We start from the raw sequence: 14,840 nt of genomic DNA on the forward strand, positions 1-14,840 counted from the left end.
CTCTCTGACTTAGGACACGCGACTGCTCAGCAAGTGCAGGGACGTGGGAAAATGCTATTACACAAAGAGCTTATTCAAACAAACCTAATAGCTGTGAAGAATCTAATAACCAGCAGGAAAATGGACAGCAAGCCCACAAGTGCGACAGGGGGAGAAAATTAACCCTTTCTGTATTTCCTGTGCAGAATAAGAGAGAGAGAGAGAGAGAGTTTCCATGTAACACTTGTCGACAAATGTTGTCCACATCTGCATTCTGGCATAACAGCTTTGCAAGAATGGGCTTCGTATTCCAATCCAGCATTTCCACAGGTTCATAAAAATGGACTGAACAATGTCCAGACTTTTGTAATTTTGCCAAGAGTCCAGATATTTTTAAAAACTAATTTGCGCAAAGCTTGTGTCTGTGTCAAGACTCAAAGCCTGCTTTGGCTCTTGAACCGATGGCCCAAGGGACACTGGACAAGCATTTAGCCTGCCTACATCCACCATCGGTTCTGGCACAGAAAGGGGTGGGTACTCCAGAGAGAGCAGCCTTATTAGTCAACGAGAACTCCTTGCATTAATATGCCAAAGAAGGTCAGGCCTAGGACCCTATTAATCAGGGGTGCGCAATTTATGGCCCTTGAGATGTTTTGGCCTACAACTCCCAGCATCTCTCACCATTGGCTTTGCTGGCTTCGACTGATGGGAATTGTAGGTGAAAACATATGTTGCCCAGCCCTCCAATAAAAGCTTCTACATCAGGTATGCTTGCTATTTTGGACAAATAAGAGATCTGCTTTCTTTGGCTATGGATTGCCCTCACCCTTAAGTACACAGTAGTGAGTTCTGGGGTGTGGTGTGGAGTGGGTGGGACTGAATATGAGAAATGGCCCAATCAGAGGCCACTGAGATCAAAGAGGAGACTCCAGCCAACTAAGCCCTGATATGAGCATCTTGTGGAATTCTTCCATCCTATTAGGTGCTTAAGAAAAATATCAGTGTATACCTGCCTTCCCCAAACTGGTGCCTTCCAGATGTTTTGGACTACAACTTTGGCTGTAATCTGCCCAGAGAAATTAGTTACCGGATGGTTTAGAAATCTACTAAATAAATAAACTCCCAGCTGTTCTGACCATTGGCCATGGTGACCTGAGCTAAAATTCAAAACCTCTGGAGGACACTGAGAAGGCTGGTGTATATTATAAAATCAAAGAGATGTATGACTTCACAGAGGTGCAAATGTACTAGTCAACTGAACAGTCGTTTCTCATCTTATGTGCTCACTAGTAGTGATGCTGCTGTTCCAGATCCAATTTCACAAAGCCTTTGGGAGAACCCACTTTAAATGAAGTTGATGTAGCTGGCCTATTTACGGCCTATTTACATGAGATATCATTGCTCGATATTCATTTAAACCACGATGATTTCTTTTAATTGAAATGGTGTTTTAAAAGCCCCAAAGTGGTTCAATAAATGGATTTATTTATTACATTTTATGTCACCCATCCCCCAAGATACGCAGGGCAGCTCGCATGGATAGTTGAAGAGAAAATGACTGGACCACATATTATTATTATTATTATTATTATTAGTAGTAGTAGTAGTAGTATCCTGCCATTTGCCCAATACTGGAACTCAAGGCGGCCTTACAAAATTTAAAACATATACATTTTAAAACCTATGAATAGAAATATACAAAAGTTTAAAATATATTCCAATATTAAAACATTTAAAATACATGACAATTTTAAAAGTCCTTAGCACAGATGGAGGCCCGGATTAATCACCAAAGGCCTGCTGGAACAAAAAAGGTTGTCTGCCTCTGAAAGCACATCAAAGAGGGAGCCAGTCTAGCTTCCCTGGGAAGAGAGTTCCAGAGCACTGGGGCTGCCACCGAGAAGGCCCTCTCCCGTGTTTCCACCAGTCATGCCTGTGATGGTGGTGGGACTGAAAGAAGGGCTTCCCCCAGAAGATCTCAAAGCGCAGGCAGGCTCATAAGGGAGCTTTATGGAAGAGCAGGGATTTGAAGTTTTGTGTCCCTAATCCTAGCACATCACTTGCTCCAGCATAGCGCACTGGCTTTCCATTCAGTTTCAGTAACACTCTGGTCAGCAACTAATTTGTAACAGTCCTGTGCTATGTCTTGTGCATGAGGGTTCATAAGGAGAATATTCTGACAGGGCATCCATTACTTCTCACATCAGAAAAGAAGAGAATCTTGCCCTGCATGAGAAAAAGCAGCTGAGATACTAGCAGAAAGACCTTGGTATATGTAGATGGAGGAGGCAGATGAGCTTGAAATGGAATGACAGACCACCACTGCGTATCTTCATTCTAGCAGGCATTTTTCAGCCAAACCCAAGACTTAGGAGAGAATTGTGTGGAGTGGCTAGGAAGATTTTCAGTGTCACATGAAGTTGATGAATGTTGAAGATAAGTGATCTGGGTCTGGGCCTGAGAAGGATGGATGACTACTTGACCATGGATGGAAAGGACAGTTGCTCAGTGGTAGAGCAACACATGTGTTGTATGCAGAAGGTTCCAGGTTCAGCCCCTGACATCTTCAGGTAGGGCTGTGGAAGATCCCTGCTTGAAATCCTATAGAGCAGGGATGGGTAAGTTGCCCACCTCTGCTTGTAGAGCCATTGCTGGTCAATGTAGACAATACTGAGCTAGATGGTTCTGGTGGTCTGACTCATTATAAGGCAGCTTCCTATGAAAGCATACAGCTGCCAAAATGTTGGGATTACTAAGCAATGCTGAGATTGCACAGTATGGACATGGACATACCAGTAATCTGTAGCATGCCTTCTATATATCTTCCAAAGAGATATAGCTTCCTCTGTGGAAGATAAACAGAAGATAGTCACTTGTGATATTCTCCATATCACCCCATGGGTGAGAATTCAAAGATGTACATAAAGGTACTTTTGAAAGTTCTTTCAGGTTCAGCTGAGAATTTTCCTAAATACCTCAGCTTTACCTGACCTGGGGGGGGGGGGAATCTACACTACTGCTTTTAAAGCACTTTGAAAACATTTTGAAAACTGTATATGCAGTGTGTCCTGGGCCCCAACAGTTGTCAAAACTGTTATAAAGCGCTTTAGAGTGCTTTAAAGCAGTAGTGTAGATTCCCCCCCCCCCAGTCTGCCTCCACTCTCTCCTAACATTTCATAGCTTAATCTTGCTACTTATGTGCCAGTTCTTGGCTTCTCCCTCATCCCTGGATTTTCTGGGTGTGGGCTATGTGTGATCTCATGCCAATACCTATTACAGATCCCATGAAAAGTGCTTCACCCATTTTGTAGGAGTGGAGAGGGCACAGAGTGAGGTAGGTTATAGGAAATTGATGGTGCCTGATGCAACTCTGACTACAATCATGAAACCCCCCTCACCCAAAAAAGAATGTGTAACAACAAGCAAAAAGATTTGGAAGACTAGAAGAGATCTTGATTGTCAATGCAGGGTGGAATAACTAAATTCACCCTCTGGGAGGCACAAAAGTACATGTTGTGTCCTGGGAACTGACTGACTGATCCTATGAGCTACATAGACAGTGTGGCAATTTGTAAAACCCGGTTCTCTTAAGTGTTTTCTCATATTGCCAGATAGGAAATGTGAATGCAAACAGAGATTTTAATGTTGTGCCACATTTCCAGAATAGTCCTTTGATCCAATGTTCCCAATTGTCATGGCTCATGGATTAAGCAATCTGTATTGAGATGTTCCATTTAGCCAAGACTTGTTTGAAAATAATTTATAGTGATATAAAATACTTGATTGTGGAAGAGGGAGCCAACCTGGCATGGATTGAGACATGGATGGGCGAATTGGAAGTTGTTTTCAGGAAGTGCCGGAAGCAGCTTAGTGATGGCGCCAGCCTGATATCCAGGGGCAGAGAGTTCCACAGAGAAGGGGAAGGTTCTTGAGAGCGTTATGGTGAGGCAAACTGTAGACATCCTTGAAGGATACCAGTAAGAACATAAGAGCCATGCTGGATCAGAACAAGGGTCCATCTAGTCCAGCACTCTGTTCACTCAGGGACCAACCAGCCATCAGCCAGGGATGAACAAGCAGGACATGGTACAACAGCACCCTCCCACCCATGTTCCCCAGCAACTGGTGCTCACAGGCTTATTGACTCAAATACTGGAGATAGGACACAACCATCAGGGCTAGTAGCCATTGATAGCCTTTGCCTCCAGGAATTTATCCAACCCTCTTTTGAAGCTATCCAGATTGGTGGCCATCACCACATCCTGTGGCAGTGAGTTCCATAATTTAACTATGCACTGTGTGAAGAAGTGCTTCCTTTTATTTGTCCTGGATCTCCCACCAATCAGTTTCATGGGATGACCCCTGGTTCTAGTATTTTGAGAGAGGGAGAAAAATGTCTCCCTGTCCACATTCTCCATACCATGCATAATTTTGTACACCTCTATCATGTCTCCCCTTAGTCTCCTTTTTTCCAAGCTAAACAATCCCAGTTGATGTAACCTTCCCTTGTAGGGGAGATGCTCCAGCCCCTTAATCAATTCTGCACTTTTCCCAGCTCTATAATATCCTTTTTTAGGTGTGGTGTCCAGAACTGTAGACAATATTCTAAGTGTGGTCACACCATCGTTTTGTATAAGGGCAGTATGATACTGGCCGTTTTATTCTCTATTCCTTTTCTTATAATGCCTAACATGGAGTTAGCTTTCTTTACAGCGGCCGCACACTGGGTGGACATTTTCATCAAGCTGTCCACCACAATCTCAAGATCTCTTTCTTGTTTGGTCACTGCCAGCTCAGATCCCATTAGGTTATACTTGGGGTTTTTTGCCCCAGTGTGCATCACCTTACACTTGCTTTGATTGAACCGCATCTGCCATTTGGATGCCCACTCTCCCAGCTTGGAATGATCTTGTGCCATTCAGCTCTGGTTTCAGTTTTGATCCTTGCATTAATAATAACTCAGAATAGGGTTATTGCAATGAGTTTTATGTAGGGCTGCCCTTAAGTTTGGTTTAGAAGCTGCAGTTAGTGCAGAATTCTGCAGCCAGGTTGGTAATGGAAGTGGCTTATCACCAGCATATTACACCTGTGTCAGGGAAACTGTCCTGGCTGCCTATATTCTACCGAGCAGGTTTAAGATTCCGGGACTTGTTTACATAGCCCTAAATAACTGAGGACCAGGGGGGAATCTACACACAGTCTTCGGGGCGCCTGGAGTGCGGCTGCAGTGTGCCCCGAAATCGATGCTGTAGACAGTACCTTAAGCGTTCCAAGAAGAGGAGGAGGAGGAGGAGGCGGCCCCGCATCGCCCCTCGCGGGGACGGGGTGAAGAGTTGCCGGGCCCAGCGGCTTCGCCGGGGAATCGGCTGTGTCCTTGGCACCGCCCACCTGCCCGCCGGCCTCCTGTAGCCGGCGAAAGAGCCACCCGGGTCATAGAGCTCGGCGGAAGAAGCCGCCGGCGGCTTCTTCCGCCGAGCTCTCCCACCCGGGTGGGCCCGGGTGGCTCTTTCGCTGGCAACAGGAGGCCGGCGGGCAGGTGGGCGGCGCCAAGGACGCAGCTGATTCCCCGGCGAAGCCGCCGGGCCCGGCAAGTGTTGCCCCTTTGGGTTATGTTAGAAAAATAGTTAAATTATACAGAAGTTAAAATGATAAAAAAAAATCAAAATTATACAAAAAAGAAAGAATATCTAGAGATCTAGGCATACATGAGAGAGGGGGAACTAGAAAGATAAATATTAAATTATGTACACAGTGTTTTTTTAAAGTATAAAAATCCAGAAAACCAAAATAATCAAAAAGAAAACTACAGTAAACTTAGCACCTGAGAACTAACACTGGTGTGTTCATGTCTATCATGAGACAGACCAGATGCACAAATATAGCGATAGCCTTATATTAGACCACAACACAGTGATCTTTACTTATACGTGTTTTACACTTAGTATGTTTTAAGTTTGTTGTAAGTTGTCTTGAGTCTTCTTTGAGAAAGGCATCTAATAAATTAACAATAATAGTAGTAATAATAATAAGGCCACAGCAACATCTTCACTATTAGGTTAGGTTAGTGTGTTTTATTTAGTCTTGTTAGATAAATCAGGTTTGCAGTGAGGCCCTTTCTGCACTTTCAGCATTGTTCCAGAGTGAGCACCTCTACCAGTTAAAACTGCCAGGGCTTGGTGCCAGGCAATGACAGGGTTAAATCATAGAGAGGCTGGCTGGCTGGCTGGCTGGCTACAGGCAGGTGGTAGGTCTCTATCTGCACAGCACAAGGCTCATTCTGTCTGAATGCATAAAATCATTTGAAGCGGTAAACACACCCGTAAATCAGGATTTTAAATAAAGACAGGCAGGCACACAACTCGTCTAGGCGGATCTGCGGGTAGTATGTTTACACAAAGAGAAATGGGCTCTTTGCAGCACTGAAAAGATTTCAGAGGAAAGCAGGAAGAGTCAAGTTTTTGAGCCAGGCAGGTTTGAGCTGAAGAGCTCCAATAGCATCTGGTCAAAACTAGGCACAAAGTCACTAAAATAATAAGGGCTCCGAATGGGAAATTGGAGCATGCTGTTCATGATTGATAAATGTCCAGCAGCACTACATTAGTTGTCCTTAGGTACATATGAAACTGCATGGTGCTGATTGAGCTGAGACATTGGACCTAGTGGCTGGCCCTACCATTAGGCAGAGTGAAGCAGCTGCCTCAGGCAGCAGATTTTGGGTGTCATGAAATGGCAGCAAATTCTTGCGTTGTTATCATTGTATTTTTATTGCCAGGCAGGAGGAGAGTTGTTTGTAGAGTTTTCTGACTCATGTGCTAAAATGACCTGGCTAGCTTGATGTACTAGGCACCTTGACTTGGATAGGTAGGTAGAGACTGGCATTTGCTGCTCTGCCTGAGGTAGAGCAAGGCCTTGATTTACCAAGTTGGCTCAATGCTCTCTATTTTGGCTGGTGTGGCAGCTGTCTGTGCCATGGATGGGGATATTTCTCACCCCTTCTGCTTGAGGTCCTATTGGTACGAGATGCCAGGAATTAAACTTTCTACCTTCAGGTTGTTTGCACTGCTGATGAACTACAGCTCCTCATCATATTCGTAGAACTTCGGGTGGTTAATGCCAACACTTCCTTACACAGCTTTACGATATAACCCATTCTGCCAATGTTACCTTTTTACAGAGAATGCATTTATTTTGAAATCATACCGCCTCACAATACCCTTCTTCGCAAACAACCAGAGCACTTTATAACTGTAAACACAATCCTTGTTTAACACTGCAATCCTAAACATGCTTAAGCACCATTAAACATAGTGGGTTTTACTTCTGAGTAAGCCACAGAAAGCAGATTTAAAAAAAAAAAAAAAAAGATGAATGCAATAGCTTCAACACAAAAAGGAACTTAGGCTGAGAAATATTAACTTATCCAAAGCCATCCACTGAAGGCCATTCACAGAAAGGTCTTGTACAGAAGCACTTTCCAAGCAGAGATGTCCTGTATTTCTATTTAAATTAAAATCATTATTTTTAAATGTTTTTTCAATTTTTTGGAAAAAAACAATAAAGGCTTCAGGAAAAAATGCAAAAAATCATTCCCCCCCCCCCCCCGCAAATTTTACAGGTCTTCTTTCCTGGGGCCTTCACATCAGTTCACAAGCTAAGGCTGCACATTTCAATGAATACATTGAGAGTTACAGCTACGCTTGCATGTGAAAGTGACCAGCACTTGACGTGCTAATGAAACGGAGGTGGAAATCGTGGATGCATACCAGGAAAAAAAGTAGGTGTGATGGAGCTCTTTCCCCATCTTTAAATCATTCCCATCCTTTCTCCCATCCATGGCTAATAGGAGCTTCGGGGCAGGGTGTGTGTGATTTCCATCGGGTGTGTATCCTCCTTCCTCAGTGTTGCAGCCCCAATTCAAATTCGGGGGCTTCCACAGGTGCTTTTAATCAAAGCAAAATAAAGTGAAGATCCAATCATGAATCTCCCGTCCCATGTCTAGTTTGGCTCTTGACCTCTAACTGTTCTAGATGCCTGCACCCTTTTACCATTAGAATCCAAATAGGATGTTTGCATCTATCAAATATGCAAGAGCTTTCACAAGTATGACCTATATTATCCTGTGTGGTTATTCATGTAAGGGTCTATGCATTCATAGAAGAGTGTCAAGAATAGCAGTGACTGGTTTAACTGCAGGCTGCTCCTTTTTAAAATTTTCATTCATGGTTACTGTAGGAACTTGGTAGACTGCAGAATAACTTCTCATTCAGGCAAAGTATGACATCTGTGCTTGTAATCGAATGGGAATATGCACACGAATGCAAATGTGTCTGTGCATTATTCAAGGAAGTACTTTGTGATTTGCTTTCGTCGTCTTCTTGTTGTTGTTGTTACATTGCTCAATGCCAGATTTCAGTGAAAAGGTGCCTTCCCTTGAAAAGACAAAGCCGCACTTTTCTTTCTGGGTTTTCCCAAAGCATTGGGGCCAGTCTTTCTGCTTTTATTAGCCCCCCTCCTCTTTTTCAGTATTTGTCCACATTTCACACTGTTTAAAAAGAAAACAACTTTAAACATCTGTTCCTGTACTTTTTAAGATGGAAAGAAAGCGACTGTTGAAAATAGGTGGGGGGGGGGGAGGGGATATGGCAGATGTTAGTGAATTCTCTCCAAGGCAGATGTCTGGTTTGGGATTTTTTTTAAAAAAAGTTCCTTTAAGAATTCATGGCTACGGCTCCTCTCTGACTTAGGACACGCGACTGCTCAGCAAGTGCAGGGACGTGGGAAAATGCTATTACACAAAGAGCTTATTCAAACAAACCTAATAGCTGTGAAGAATCTAATAACCAGCAGGAAAATGGACAGCAAGCCCACAAGTGCGACAGGGGGAGAAAATTAACCCTTTCTGTATTTCCTGTGCAGAATAAGAGAGAGAGAGAGAGAGAGTTTCCATGTAACACTTGTCGACAAATGTTGTCCACATCTGCATTCTGGCATAACAGCTTTGCAAGAATGGGCTTCGTATTCCAATCCAGCATTTCCACAGGTTCATAAAAATGGACTGAACAATGTCCAGACTTTTGTAATTTTGCCAAGAGTCCAGATATTTTTAAAAACTAATTTGCGCAAAGCTTGTGTCTGTGTCAAGACTCAAAGCCTGCTTTGGCTCTTGAACCGATGGCCCAAGGGACACTGGACAAGCATTTAGCCTGCCTACATCCACCATCGGTTCTGGCACAGAAAGGGGTGGGTACTCCAGAGAGAGCAGCCTTATTAGTCAACGAGAACTCCTTGCATTAATATGCCAAAGAAGGTCAGGCCTAGGACCCTATTAATCAGGGGTGCGCAATTTATGGCCCTTGAGATGTTTTGGCCTACAACTCCCAGCATCTCTCACCATTGGCTTTGCTGGCTTCGACTGATGGGAATTGTAGGTGAAAACATATGTTGCCCAGCCCTCCAATAAAAGCTTCTACATCAGGTATGCTTGCTATTTTGGACAAATAAGAGATCTGCTTTCTTTGGCTATGGATTGCCCTCACCCTTAAGTACACAGTAGTGAGTTCTGGGGTGTGGTGTGGAGTGGGTGGGACTGAATATGAGAAATGGCCCAATCAGAGGCCACTGAGATCAAAGAGGAGACTCCAGCCAACTAAGCCCTGATATGAGCATCTTGTGGAATTCTTCCATCCTATTAGGTGCTTAAGAAAAATATCAGTGTATACCTGCCTTCCCCAAACTGGTGCCTTCCAGATGTTTTGGACTACAACTTTGGCTGTAATCTGCCCAGAGAAATTAGTTACCGGATGGTTTAGAAATCTACTAAATAAATAAACTCCCAGCTGTTCTGACCATTGGCCATGGTGACCTGAGCTAAAATTCAAAACCTCTGGAGGACACTGAGAAGGCTGGTGTATATTATAAAATCAAAGAGATGTATGACTTCACAGAGGTGCAAATGTACTAGTCAACTGAACAGTCGTTTCTCATCTTATGTGCTCACTAGTAGTGATGCTGCTGTTCCAGATCCAATTTCACAAAGCCTTTGGGAGAACCCACTTTAAATGAAGTTGATGTAGCTGGCCTATTTACGGCCTATTTACATGAGATATCATTGCTCGATATTCATTTAAACCACGATGATTTCTTTTAATTGAAATGGTGTTTTAAAAGCCCCAAAGTGGTTCAATAAATGGATTTATTTATTACATTTTATGTCACCCATCCCCCAAGATACGCAGGGCAGCTCGCATGGATAGTTGAAGAGAAAATGACTGGACCACATATTATTATTATTATTATTAGTAGTAGTAGTAGTAGTAGTAGTATCCTGCCATTTGCCCAATACTGGAACTCAAGGCGGCCTTACAAAATTTAAAACATATACATTTTAAAACCTATGAATAGAAATATACAAAAGTTTAAAATATATTCCAATATTAAAACATTTAAAATACATGACAATTTTAAAAGTCCTTAGCACAGATGGAGGCCCGGATTAATCACCAAAGGCCTGCTGGAACAAAAAAGGTTGTCTGCCTCTGAAAGCACATCAAAGAGGGAGCCAGTCTAGCTTCCCTGGGAAGAGAGTTCCAGAGCACTGGGGCTGCCACCGAGAAGGCCCTCTCCCGTGTTTCCACCAGTCATGCCTGTGATGGTGGTGGGACTGAAAGAAGGGCTTCCCCCAGAAGATCTCAAAGCGCAGGCAGGCTCATAAGGGAGCTTTATGGAAGAGCAGGGATTTGAAGTTTTGTGTCCCTAATCCTAGCACATCACTTGCTCCAGCATAGCGCACTGGCTTTCCATTCAGTTTCAGTAACACTCTGGTCAGCAACTAATTTGTAACAGTCCTGTGCTATGTCTTGTGCATGAGGGTTCATAAGGAGAATATTCTGACAGGGCATCCATTACTTCTCACATCAGAAAAGAAGAGAATCTTGCCCTGCATGAGAAAAAGCAGCTGAGATACTAGCAGAAAGACCTTGGTATATGTAGATGGAGGAGGCAGATGAGCTTGAAATGGAATGACAGACCACCACTGCGTATCTTCATTCTAGCAGGCATTTTTCAGCCAAACCCAAGACTTAGGAGAGAATTGTGTGGAGTGGCTAGGAAGATTTTCAGTGTCACATGAAGTTGATGAATGTTGAAGATAAGTGATCTGGGTCTGGGCCTGAGAAGGATGGATGACTACTTGACCATGGATGGAAAGGACAGTTGCTCAGTGGTAGAGCAACACATGTGTTGTATGCAGAAGGTTCCAGGTTCAGCCCCTGACATCTTCAGGTAGGGCTGTGGAAGATCCCTGCTTGAAATCCTATAGAGCAGGGATGGGTAAGTTGCCCACCTCTGCTTGTAGAGCCATTGCTGGTCAATGTAGACAATACTGAGCTAGATGGTTCTGGTGGTCTGACTCATTATAAGGCAGCTTCCTATGAAAGCATACAGCTGCCAAAATGTTGGGATTACTAAGCAATGCTGAGATTGCACAGTATGGACATGGACATACCAGTAATCTGTAGCATGCCTTCTATATATCTTCCAAAGAGATATAGCTTCCTCTGTGGAAGATAAACAGAAGATAGTCACTTGTGATATTCTCCATATCACCCCATGGGTGAGAATTCAAAGATGTACATAAAGGTACTTTTGAAAGTTCTTTCAGGTTCAGCTGAGAATTTTCCTAAATACCTCAGCTTTACCTGACCTGGGGGGGGGGGAATCTACACTACTGCTTTTAAAGCACTTTGAAAACATTTTGAAAACTGTATATGCAGTGTGTCCTGGGCCCCAACAGTTGTCAAAACTGTTATAAAGCGCTTTAGAGTGCTTTAAAGCAGTAGTGTAGATTCCCCCCCCCCCCAGTCTGCCTCCACTCTCTCCTAACATTTCATAGCTTAATCTTGCTACTTATGTGCCAGTTCTTGGCTTCTCCCTCATCCCTGGATTTTCTGGGTGTGGGCTATGTGTGATCTCATGCCAATACCTATTACAGATCCCATGAAAAGTGCTTCACCCATTTTGTAGGAGTGGAGAGGGCACAGAGTGAGGTAGGTTATAGGAAATTGATGGTGCCTGATGCAACTCTGACTACAATCATGAAACCCCCCTCACCCAAAAAAGAATGTGTAACAACAAGCAAAAAGATTTGGAAGACTAGAAGAGATCTTGATTGTCAATGCAGGGTGGAATAACTAAATTCACCCTCTGGGAGGCACAAAAGTACATGTTGTGTCCTGGGAACTGACTGACTGATCCTATGAGCTACATAGACAGTGTGGCAATTTGTAAAACCCGGTTCTCTTAAGTGTTTTCTCATATTGCCAGATAGGAAATGTGAATGCAAACAGAGATTTTAATGTTGTGCCACATTTCCAGAATAGTCCTTTGATCCAATGTTCCCAATTGTCATGGCTCATGGATTAAGCAATCTGTATTGAGATGTTCCATTTAGCCAAGACTTGTTTGAAAATAATTTATAGTGATATAAAATACTTGATTGTGGAAGAGGGAGCCAACCTGGCATGGATTGAGACATGGATGGGCGAATTGGAAGTTGTTTTCAGGAAGTGCCGGAAGCAGCTTAGTGATGGCGCCAGCCTGATATCCAGGGGCAGAGAGTTCCACAGAGAAGGGGAAGGTTCTTGAGAGCGTTATGGTGAGGCAAACTGTAGACATCCTTGAAGGATACCAGTAAGAACATAAGAGCCATGCTGGATCAGAACAAGGGTCCATCTAGTCCAGCACTCTGTTCACTCAGGGACCAACCAGCCATCAGCCAGGGATGAACAAGCAGGACATGGTACAACAGCACCCTCCCACCCATGTTCCCCAGCAACTGGTGCTCACAGGCTTATTGACTCAAATACTGGAGATAGGACACAACCATCAGGGCTAGTAGCCATTGATAGCCTTTGCCTCCAGGAATTTATCCAACCCTCTTTTGAAGCTATCCAGATTGGTGGCCATCACCACATCCTGTGGCAGTGAGTTCCATAATTTAACTATGCACTGTGTGAAGAAGTGCTTCCTTTTATTTGTCCTGGATCTCCCACCAATCAGTTTCATGGGATGACCCCTGGTTCTAGTATTTTGAGAGAGGGAGAAAAATGTCTCCCTGTCCACATTCTCCATACCATGCATAATTTTGTACACCTCTATCATGTCTCCCCTTAGTCTCCTTTTTTCCAAGCTAAACAATCCCAGTTGATGTAACCTTCCCTTGTAGGGGAGATGCTCCAGCCCCTTAATCAATTCTGCACTTTTCCCAGCTCTATAATATCCTTTTTTAGGTGTGGTGTCCAGAACTGTAGACAATATTCTAAGTGTGGTCACACCATCGTTTTGTATAAGGGCAGTATGATACTGGCCGTTTTATTCTCTATTCCTTTTCTTATAATGCCTAACATGGAGTTAGCTTTCTTTACAGCGGCCGCACACTGGGTGGACATTTTCATCAAGCTGTCCACCACAATCTCAAGATCTCTTTCTTGTTTGGTCACTGCCAGCTCAGATCCCATTAGGTTATACTTGGGGTTTTTTGCCCCAGTGTGCATCACCTTACACTTGCTTTGATTGAACCGCATCTGCCATTTGGATGCCCACTCTCCCAGCTTGGAATGATCTTGTGCCATTCAGCTCTGGTTTCAGTTTTGATCCTTGCATTAATAATAACTCAGAATAGGGTTATTGCAATGAGTTTTATGTAGGGCTGCCCTTAAGTTTGGTTTAGAAGCTGCAGTTAGTGCAGAATTCTGCAGCCAGGTTGGTAATGGAAGTGGCTTATCACCAGCATATTACACCTGTGTCAGGGAAACTGTCCTGGCTGCCTATATTCTACCGAGCAGGTTTAAGATTCCGGGACTTGTTTACATAGCCCTAAATAACTGAGGACCAGGGGGGAATCTACACACAGTCTTCGGGGCGCCTGGAGTGCGGCTGCAGTGTGCCCCGAAATCGATGCTGTAGACAGTACCTTAAGCGTTCCAAGAAGAGGAGGAGGAGGAGGAGGCGGCCCCGCATCGCCCCTCGCGGGGACGGGGTGAAGAGTTGCCGGGCCCAGCGGCTTCGCCGGGGAATCGGCTGTGTCCTTGGCACCGCCCACCTGCCCGCCGGCCTCCTGTAGCCGGCGAAAGAGCCACCCGGGTCATAGAGCTCGGCGGAAGAAGCCGCCGGCGGCTTCTTCCGCCGAGCTCTCCCACCCGGGTGGGCCCGGGTGGCTCTTTCGCTGGCAACAGGAGGCCGGCGGGCAGGTGGGCGGCGCCAAGGACGCAGCTGATTCCCCGGCGAAGCCGCCGGGCCCGGCAAGTGTTGCCCCTTTGGGTTATGTTAGAAAAATAGTTAAATTATACAGAAGTTAAAATGATAAAAAAAAATCAAAATTATACAAAAAAGAAAGAATATCTAGAGATCTAGGCATACATGAGAGAGGGGGAACTAGAAAGATAAATATTAAATTATGTACACAGTGTTTTTTTAAAGTATAAAAATCCAGAAAACCAAAATAATCAAAAAGAAAACTACAGTAAACTTAGCACCTGAGAACTAACACTGGTGTGTTCATGTCTATCATGAGACAGACCAGATGCACAAATATAGCGATAGCCTTATATTAGACCACAACACAGTGATCTTTACTTATACGTGTTTTACACTTAGTATGTTTTAAGTTTGTTGTAAGTTGTCTTGAGTCTTCTTTGAGAAAGGCATCTAATAAATTAACAATAATAGTAGTAATAATAATAAGGCCACAGCAACATCTTCACTATTAGGTTAGGTTAGTGTGTTTTATTTAGTCTTGTTAGATAAATCAGGTTTGCAGTGAGGCCCTTTCTGCACTTTCAGCATTGTTCCAGAGTGAGCACCTC

The sequence above is a fragment of the Elgaria multicarinata genome, chromosome 8 (assembly GCF_023053635.1).
Source record: "Elgaria multicarinata webbii isolate HBS135686 ecotype San Diego chromosome 8, rElgMul1.1.pri, whole genome shotgun sequence".
Lineage (NCBI taxonomy): Eukaryota > Metazoa > Chordata > Lepidosauria > Squamata > Anguidae > Elgaria > Elgaria multicarinata.